The following is a 9,064-nucleotide window of genomic DNA, read 5'->3' as shown; positions in this document are numbered from 1 at the left end:
GTGAAACATGGAATTAAAGTGGGAGAACTATATTCTACAAAATTGATATTGGTGAATGTCTATGCACCAAATTTTGATAATCCGTTATTTTAAAAAAAAATATTTAATACCATTCCAGAATTTGGACAATATAACTTGATAATTGGAGGAGATTTAAATTGTACATTAGATCCTTATTTGGATAGATCGTCAACTCAAAGGAAAACAAAATCCAAGTCGTGTGAATTATTAAACTCTTATATAAATAGTGCAAATATAAAAGATGTTTGGAGAATTGAAAACCCTTCAGGCCGAGAGTATTCATTTTATTCACCAGTGCATAAAACTTACTCAAGAATTGACTATTTCTTGGTGGACTCCAAACTTATTCCTTATACGTATAATTCAAAATATCATAATATTATATCCGATCATGCCCCTTTAACATTTAGGGTGAAACTCCAAGGAGTAACGGGGAAACAGACCAATTGGAGATTTAATCCTCAAATCTTAAATGAAAAAGCATGTTATGACTATCTTAAATCGCAATTTGAAACTTTTGGTTGGATGATTCTGATCAACAACCGGATTGGTTAAAGATGGAGAAAGAGGATTGTTTACCATTTGATATTGGTGCGATCCTCTTAGCTCCAATAAATTTAAATAAAAAAACATATGGAGGTAATCCCATTATACACAGTGTTATCCGTACCTGGAAACAATTAAATCTTACTTTAAAATTGAGTAAATTATCTGTTTTCCTTCCTATTGCGAATAACCCTTCTTTTAAACCGTCTGTCTTAGACAGAGGATTTGCTCAATGGAAAAGTTATGGAATTAAAAGGGTGGGAGATCTTTATCATAAGGGAACTTTTCTTTCTTTTCAGGATTTACAGCAGAAGTACGGATTACATGTTAATAATTATTTTAGATATTTACAACTTAGAGACTATGTAAAATTACACATGCAAGAATATAAGTTTAGAGGTCCAGAAACACTTGATGTATGCCTGAATCGACATTATAATTCAAATAAATTAATATCCTTTATTTATAATACTCTCCTAGACACTGACATTCCGTCATCAGAATCTTATAGACGAGCATGGGAGGACGAATTGAATCAACTCATAATGCAAGATATATGGGATGAAAGTTTACAACATATACACCACCAATGTTCATTAAATACTAGACATTCCTTAATACAATTTAAAATAATACATAGATTACATTATTCGAAGACGAAATTAAATAGGATTTTTCCTAGTATCTCTCCTATTTGTGATAAATGTCAATTTCAAGAAGCTAATTTAACTCATATTTTCGTAACTTGTATAAAAATCCAAAACTTCTGGTTGGAGATTTTTAAAATAGTTTCTAAAGTTATCAACAAGCAATTGGATATGGATCCAAAATTAATTATATTAGGATTATCAGAACATACTACAAACTTTACAACAAGTCAGGTACATTTTCTTGATTACAGTCTAATAACTGCGAAAAAATTAATACTTAAATTTTGGGGAAAAACCAATAACCCCCACAATTAAAATGTGGACTACGGAAATGACAGAGACCCTGCATTTGGAAAAAATAAGATTTGCCTTAATTGACAAACCTGAGTTATTTTTTAAAATATGGTCTCCATTTATTGAATTTTTAGAAAAGTAAATGGGTTTGGCACAGGACTAAAATTAAAATTTTAAATTAAAAGTTGAAACTTGAGTTAAGGGTTGGATGTACAACTGTGGTTATTGTCTCCCGGATCTACCCCCTTTAATTTTTATAGTTATATCTTTTTTTTAATCCTCTTATTCTCTCCAATAGTTTATAGTTTTGGTTTTTTTTCCTTTCTTTATTTTTTTTTTTCTCTCTTTAAAAATTTAAAAATTGAAGCTATGTAAGAACTCTGTAACAAATGTGTCTTTTATTTCTATTTGTACATATGCTTTTCAAAAAAAAAAGAAAATAATTAGTGAGGAGTGGAAAGGATTGGGGATGTGCAAAGTTTGGGGAGGGGGGGGAGTCAGTCTCAGTCTACCCAACGACAGAAGGGGGAGGAGTTGTACAGTTTGATAGCCACAGGGAAGAAGGATCTCCTGTGGCGTTCTGTGCTGCATCTCGGTGGGACCAGTCTGTTGCTGAAGGTGCTCCTCAGGTTGATCAGTGTGTCACGGAGGGGGTGAGCTGTATTGTCCAGGATGCTCCACAGTTTGAGGATCATCCTCCCCTCCAACACCCCCTCCCGTGAATCCAACTCCCCTCCCCCAGGACGGAGCCACCCTTCCTGATGAGCTTGTTGATCCTGTTGGCGTCCGCGGCCTTCGCCCTGCTGCCCCGGCGCACGGCAGCGAAGATGGCATTGGCCACCAGCGACTGGTAGAACATCTGCAGCATCTCACTGCAGACGTTGAAGGAGCGGAGCCTTCTCAAAAACTACAGCCGGCTCTGTCCCTTCTTGTACAGGGCCTCAGCGTTCCTGGACCAGCCCAGGTGCACTCCAAGGTACTTGTACTACTTGGTAAACTGCACATCCAGACCATCGATGGAGACGGGACCGGGCTGTTCCTCTCCTCCTAAAGTCCACCACCAACTCCTTTGTCTTGTCGGTGTTGAGCGGCAGGTGATTCAGCCCACACCACTCAACACCTCTGTAAGCAGCTTCCCTCCACTCACTGATGCAGCCTACAATTGCAATCATCTGAAAGGTTCTGCAGGTGGCAGGAGATGGAGTTATATCTGAAGTCCGAGGTGTAGATGGTGAACAGGAAGGGAGGGAGGACCGACCCCTGTGTTGCTCACCACCATGTCCGAGACACCGTTCTGTAGCCTGACAAATTGTGGTCGTCCAGTCAAGCAGTTGGTGATCCAGGACACCACTGGAGCATCCACCCACATCATCGTCAGTTTGCACCCTAGCAGTGCAGGCCGGATGGTGTTAAAACCACTGGAGAAGTCAAAAAGCATGACTGTAGTCATTGGAGGAGCTGGGGCACATCCTCTTTGGGACTGAATGCAGATAAATCCCCAGGGCAATAGACAATAGGTGCAGGAGTAGGCCATTCGGCCCTTCGAGCCAGCACCGCCATTCAATGTGATCAAGGCTCAATCAGTACCCCGTTCCTGCCTTCTCCCCATACCCCCTGACTCCGCTATCCTTAAGCGCTCTATCTAGCTCTCTTGAATGCATTCAGAGAATTGGCCTCCACTGCCTTCTGAGGCAGAGAATTCTACAGATTCACAACTCTGACTGAAAACGTTTTTCCTCATCTCCTTAATAATCTTATACGTTTCGATAAGATCCCCTCTCATCCTTCTAAATTCCAGTGTATACAAGCCTAGTCGCTCCAGTCTTTCAACACAGGGCCAGATGGTCGGCATCCCAGAGTACTCAAGGAGGTAGCCCTAGAAATCATGGATCCATTGGTGATCATTTTCCAATGTCCTCTCGACTCTGGATCTGTTCCTGTGGACTGGAGGGTAGCCAATGTAACCCCACTTTTTAAGAAAGAAGGGAGAGAGAAAACGGGGAATTATAGACTAGTTAGCCTTATATCAGTAGTGGGGAAGATGCTTGAGTCGATTGTTAAAGATGTTATAGCAGCGCATTTGGAAAGCAGTGACAGGATCGGTCAAAGTCAGCATGGATTTATGAAGGGGAAATCATGCTTGACTAATCTTCTGGAATTTTTTGATGATGTAACAAGTAGAATGGATAAGGGGGAGCCAGTGGATGTGGTGTACCTGGACTTTCAAAAAGCCTTTGACAAGGTCCCACACAAGAGATTAGTGTGCAACATTAGAGCACATGGTATTGGGGGTAGGGTATTGACATGGATAGAGAACTGGATGGCAGACATGAAGCAAAGAGTAGGGATTAACGGGTCCTTCTCAGAATGGCAGGCAGTGACTAGTGGGGTGCCGCAAGGCTCGGTGCTGGGACCCCAGCTATTTACAATATACATAAACGATTTAGATGAGGGAATTAAATGTGACATCTTGAAGCTTGCGGATGACACAAAGCTGGGTGACAGTGTGAGTTGCGATGAGGCTGCAGGGTTACATGGATAGGTTGGGGAATGGGCAGATGCAGTATAATGTGGATAAATGTGAGGAAATCGACTGGTGGCAAGAACAGGAAGGTAGATTATTATCTGAATGGTGTCCGATTAGGAAAAGGGGAGGTGCAACGTGACCTGGGTGTGCTTGTACATCAGTCACTGAAAGTAAGCAGGCAGTGAAGAAAGCTAATGGCATGTTGGCCTTCATTGCAAGAGGATTTAAGTTTAGGAGCAAGGAGGTCCTACTGCAGTTGTACAGGGCCCTAGTGAGACCGCACCTGGAGTATTGTGTGCAACTTTGGTCTCCTAATTTGAGGAAGGACATTCTTGCTATTGAGGGAGTGCAGTGTGGGTTCACCAGGTTAATTCCCGGGATGGCGGGACTGACATATGATGAAAGAATGGGTCGACTGGGCTGGTATTCACTGGAATTTAGAAGGATGAGAGGGGATCTTATAGAAACATATAAAATTCTTAAAGGATTGGACAGGCTAGATGCAGGAAAAATGTTCCCGATGTTGGGGGAGTCCAGAACAAGGGGCCACAGTTTAAGAATAAGGGATAGGCCATTTAGGATTGAGATGAGGAAACACTTTCACCCAGAGAGTTGTGAATCTGGAATTCTCTGCCTCAGAAGGCAGTGGAGGCCAATCCACTGGATGTTTTCAAGAGAGAGTTAGATTTATCTCTTTGGGCTAAAGGAATCAAGGGATATGGGGAGAAAGCAGTAACAGGGTACTGACAGTGAATGATCAGCCATGATTATATTGAATGGCGGTGCTGGCTCGAAGGGCCGAATGGCCTATTGTTGCACCTATTTTTCTATGTTTCTTTGGTACAGGAGCTCGGCAGGATGTCTTCCACATCGCCGGAACGCTCTCCAGGCTCGGGTTGAAGATATGCTGGAGTACTCTGCACAATTGACTGGCACACGCCTTGCGTACCCTAGCTGATACCATCGAGACCTGTGGCTTTGCCTGGGCCGAGTCTCCTCAGCCTTGATTGTCAGGCTCGACAAAGAAAGGACAAGGGAAGTGGACCAGGGGGATTGAGGGGCAGAGACTGTCGGGGAGCAGGGGGGAGGGTGGGCAGAGGCCCCACCATCAAACCTATTAAAAACCAGATTTAACTCGTTGGCCCAGTCCTGATTGCTTTCCCTCCACAGGCCACTGGTCTTGTAGCCTGTAATGCTCTTCATAACCGCTCCATGCACCCCTCGTGTTGATCTGCTGACTTTTCAGCTCCGGCTTCCTCCTGTCGTCGTCCTTGCCCTGCCTCAGTCTCACCTTCAGGTCTTTCTGCACACGTTTCACCTCCTCCCTGTCACATTAACACATACTTTTAAAACTCACTAAAAATAACAAAAAGTACGAAAAAGCAGACAGACCGTTGGCGAGGCTGCCGTCAATGACGGCGCCACCCGGTGGACTGCATAGAAGTGTGAAAACGCACACCTCCAGATTCAGGGACAGTTTCTTCCCGGCTGTTATCAGGCAACTGAATCATCCTACAACAGTCAGAGAGCAGTGCTGAACTACTATCTACCTCATTGTTGACTATCCTTGATCGGACTTTGCTGGCTTTACCTTGCACTAAACATTATTCCCTTACCATGTATCTGTACACTGTGGACGGCTCGATTGTAATCATGTATTGTCTTTCTGCGAACTGGGTAGCACGCAACAAAAGCTTTTCACTGTACCTCGGTACACGTGACAATAAACTACACTGAAACTGAGACCTGATAGAAGTATATTAAATTATGAGAGGCGTAGGTAGATAGGGTAGACAGTCTTTTCTCAGAGTGGAAATATCAAATACTAGAGGGCATAGCTTTAAGATGAGGGGGAAAGTTTAAGGGAGATGTGTGGGGCAAGTTTTTTTACACAGGGCGGTGGGGGTCTCGAAAGCGATGCCGGGCGTGGTGGTGGAGGCAGAAATGATAGTAGTGTTTAAGACGATGACAGAGAGGCACATGGATATGGAGGAGATTAGTTTAACCTTAAATAAGCTTCGGCACTAGGGTTCCAAACTGTCCCGTAAAAGCCGGGACATCCCGTATTTTGGGCTAAATTGGTTTGTCCCGCACGGGATTGCCCTTGTCCCATATTGGGCCCAGGCTGTCCGGACGCTGTAGGTCTGGACCAAAGATACTAGAGGAGCAAGATGAACCACTCTGTCGAAATCACCTATACTGAACCACGCATTGATTTCCTCCCGCCCGGACTACTGCAACTCCCTATACACTGGGATCAGCCAATCATCCCTGTCCCGCCTGCAATTGGTCCAAAACGCCGCAGCGAGACTCCTGACGGGTACCCGTAAAAGGGACCACATCACCCCGATTCTGGCCTCTCTCCACTGGCTCCCAGTACGGTACAGAATCAACTTCAAGCTCCTCCTATTCACATACAAAGCCCTAAACGGGCTTCCCCCCCCATATCAAAAATCTTCTAACCCACCACTCTATCTCCAGGTCCCTCAGGTCGGCCGACTTGGGGCTACTGACTGTCGCGTGGTCTAGGCTTAAACTCAGGGGTGACCGCACTTTTGCGGTTGCAGCTCCTAGACTGTGGAACAGCATCCCTCTCCCCATCAGAAATGCCCCCCCCCCCCCCAAAAGAGATGTGGTCCCTTTTACGGGTACCCGTCAGGGGTCTCGCTGCGGCGTTTTGGACCAGTTGCAGGCGGGACAGGGATGATTGCCTGATCCCAGTGTATAGGGAGTTGCAGTAGTCCAGGCGGGAGGAAATGAATGCGTGGATGATTTTTTCAATGTCGTCAAATTGGACGATGGTAAGTCCGCTTGAAGCGCCGGGCCGGTCTCCAGGAAAGGCCACCAACTCCTCGACGTTAGGCCGCAGTGGGGACGGAGATACGACACGGAGAAAAATCATATCTCCGTCAAGGTAAGAGTTTGAAAAAAAGTTTCCCCTATTCCCCCCCCCCACCCTACATAAAACAAACCAAGAAACACTAAAACAAACTTTTAACACATACTTAAAATAATAAAAAACAGTAGAAAGGACAGACATTCGGTTGGCGAGGCACCCAGGGCTGGTGGCGCCACCTGGTGTTTTAAAACACTTTGTGTTTCACTCAAAACTCCAGCATCTGCAGTTCTTTCTGTACCCAGGTCATAGAGTCAGTGTCGTACAGTGTGGAAACAGGCCCTTCAGCCCAACTCGTCCATGCCGACCAAGATACCCCATCTCAGCTAGTCCCATTTGCCTTCGTTTGACCCATAATCCCTGTGACCCTGTCAATAGACAATAGGTGCAGGAGGAGGCCATTCGGCCCTTCGAGCCTGCACCGCCATTCAATATGATCATGGCTGATCATTCAGCTCAGTAGCCTGTACCTGCCTTCTCTCCATACCCCCTGATCCCTTTAGCAAAAAGGGCCACATCTAACTCCCTCTTAAATATAGCCAATGAATTGGCCTCAACTACCGTCTGTGGCAGAGAATTCCACAGACTCACCACTTTTCTCATCTCGGTCCTAAAAGACTTCCCCCTTATCCTTAAGCTGTGACCCCTAGTTCTGGACTCCCCCAACATCGGGAACAATCTTCCCGCATCTAGCCTCTCCAACCCCTTAAGAATTTTATATGTTTCTATAAGATCCCCCCTCAGTCTTCTAAATTCCAGCGAGTACAAGCCCAGTCTATCTAGTCTTTCCTCATATGCAAGTCCCGCCATCCCAGGGATCAATCTGGTGAACCTTCTCTGTACTCCCTCTAAGGCAAGAACGTCTTTCCTCAGGTTAGGAGACCAAAACTACACACAATACTCCAGGTGCGGTCTCACCAAGGCCCTGTACAACTGCAGCAGAACCTCCCTGCTCCTAAACTCACATCCTCTTGCTATGAATGCCAACATACCATTCGCTTTCTTCACTGCCTGCTGCACCTGCATGCTTGCTTTCAATGACTGGTGCACCATGACACCCAGGTCACGTTGTATCTCCCCTTCTCCCAATCGGTCACCATTCAGGTAATACTCTGCTTTCCTGTTCTTGCCGCCAAAGTGGATAACCTCACATTTATCCACATTATATTGCATCTGCCATGCATTTGCCCACTCGCCTAATCTATCCAAGTCACTCTGCAGCCTCCTAGCATCCTCCTAGCAGCTAACACTGCCACCCAGCTTCGTGTCATCCGCAAACTTAGAGATGTTGCATTCAATTCCCTCGTCCAAATCATTAATATACACTGTAAATAACTGGGGTCCCAGCACTGAGCCTTGCGGTACCCCACTAGTCACTGCCTGCCATTCCGAAAAGGACCCGTTTATTCCTACTCTTTGCTTCCTGTCCGCCAACCAATTTTCTATCCACCTCAACACTGAACCCTCAATACCGTGTGCTTTAAGTTTGTACACCAATCTCCTATGTGGGACCTTGTCGGAGGCCTTCTGAAAGTCCAGATATAACACATCGACTGGTTCTCCCTTATCCACTCTACTAGTTACATCCTCGAAAGAGAGAGCTAGATAGAGCTCTTAAGGATAGCGGAGTCAGGGGGTATGGGGAGAGGGCAGGAACAGTGTGCTAATTGAGAATGATCAGCCATGATCACATTGAATGGTGGTGCTGGCTCGAAGGGCCGAATGGCCTCCTCCTGCACCTATTGTCTATTGTCTATTCCTACACACTAACACTATCCTACACACACTGGAGACAATTTACAATTTATGCTACTTCCAGACCGGAGAAGCCGGAGAAAACCCACGCAGGTCACGGGGAGAACGTACAAACTCCATACAGACGGCGCCCGTGGTCAGGATGGAACCCGGGTCTATGGTGCTGTGAGGCAGCAGCTCTACCCGCTGCACCACAGTGCCGCCCCGGCACAGTGCAACGCTTTTTTGTTGCGTGCTGTCCAGCCAGCAAAGGGTTAAACTGTCCACAGTGTACAGATTCACCACCCTCTGACTAAAGAAATCCCTCCTCATCTCCTTCCTAAAGGAACGTCCTTTAATTCTGAGGCTAAGGTTGAGGTTGGGAGAGAGGGTGAG

This window comes from Rhinoraja longicauda, chromosome 1 (assembly GCF_053455715.1).
Source record: "Rhinoraja longicauda isolate Sanriku21f chromosome 1, sRhiLon1.1, whole genome shotgun sequence".
Lineage (NCBI taxonomy): Eukaryota > Metazoa > Chordata > Chondrichthyes > Rajiformes > Arhynchobatidae > Rhinoraja > Rhinoraja longicauda.
Note: the sequence above shows the minus strand (reverse complement) of the source record.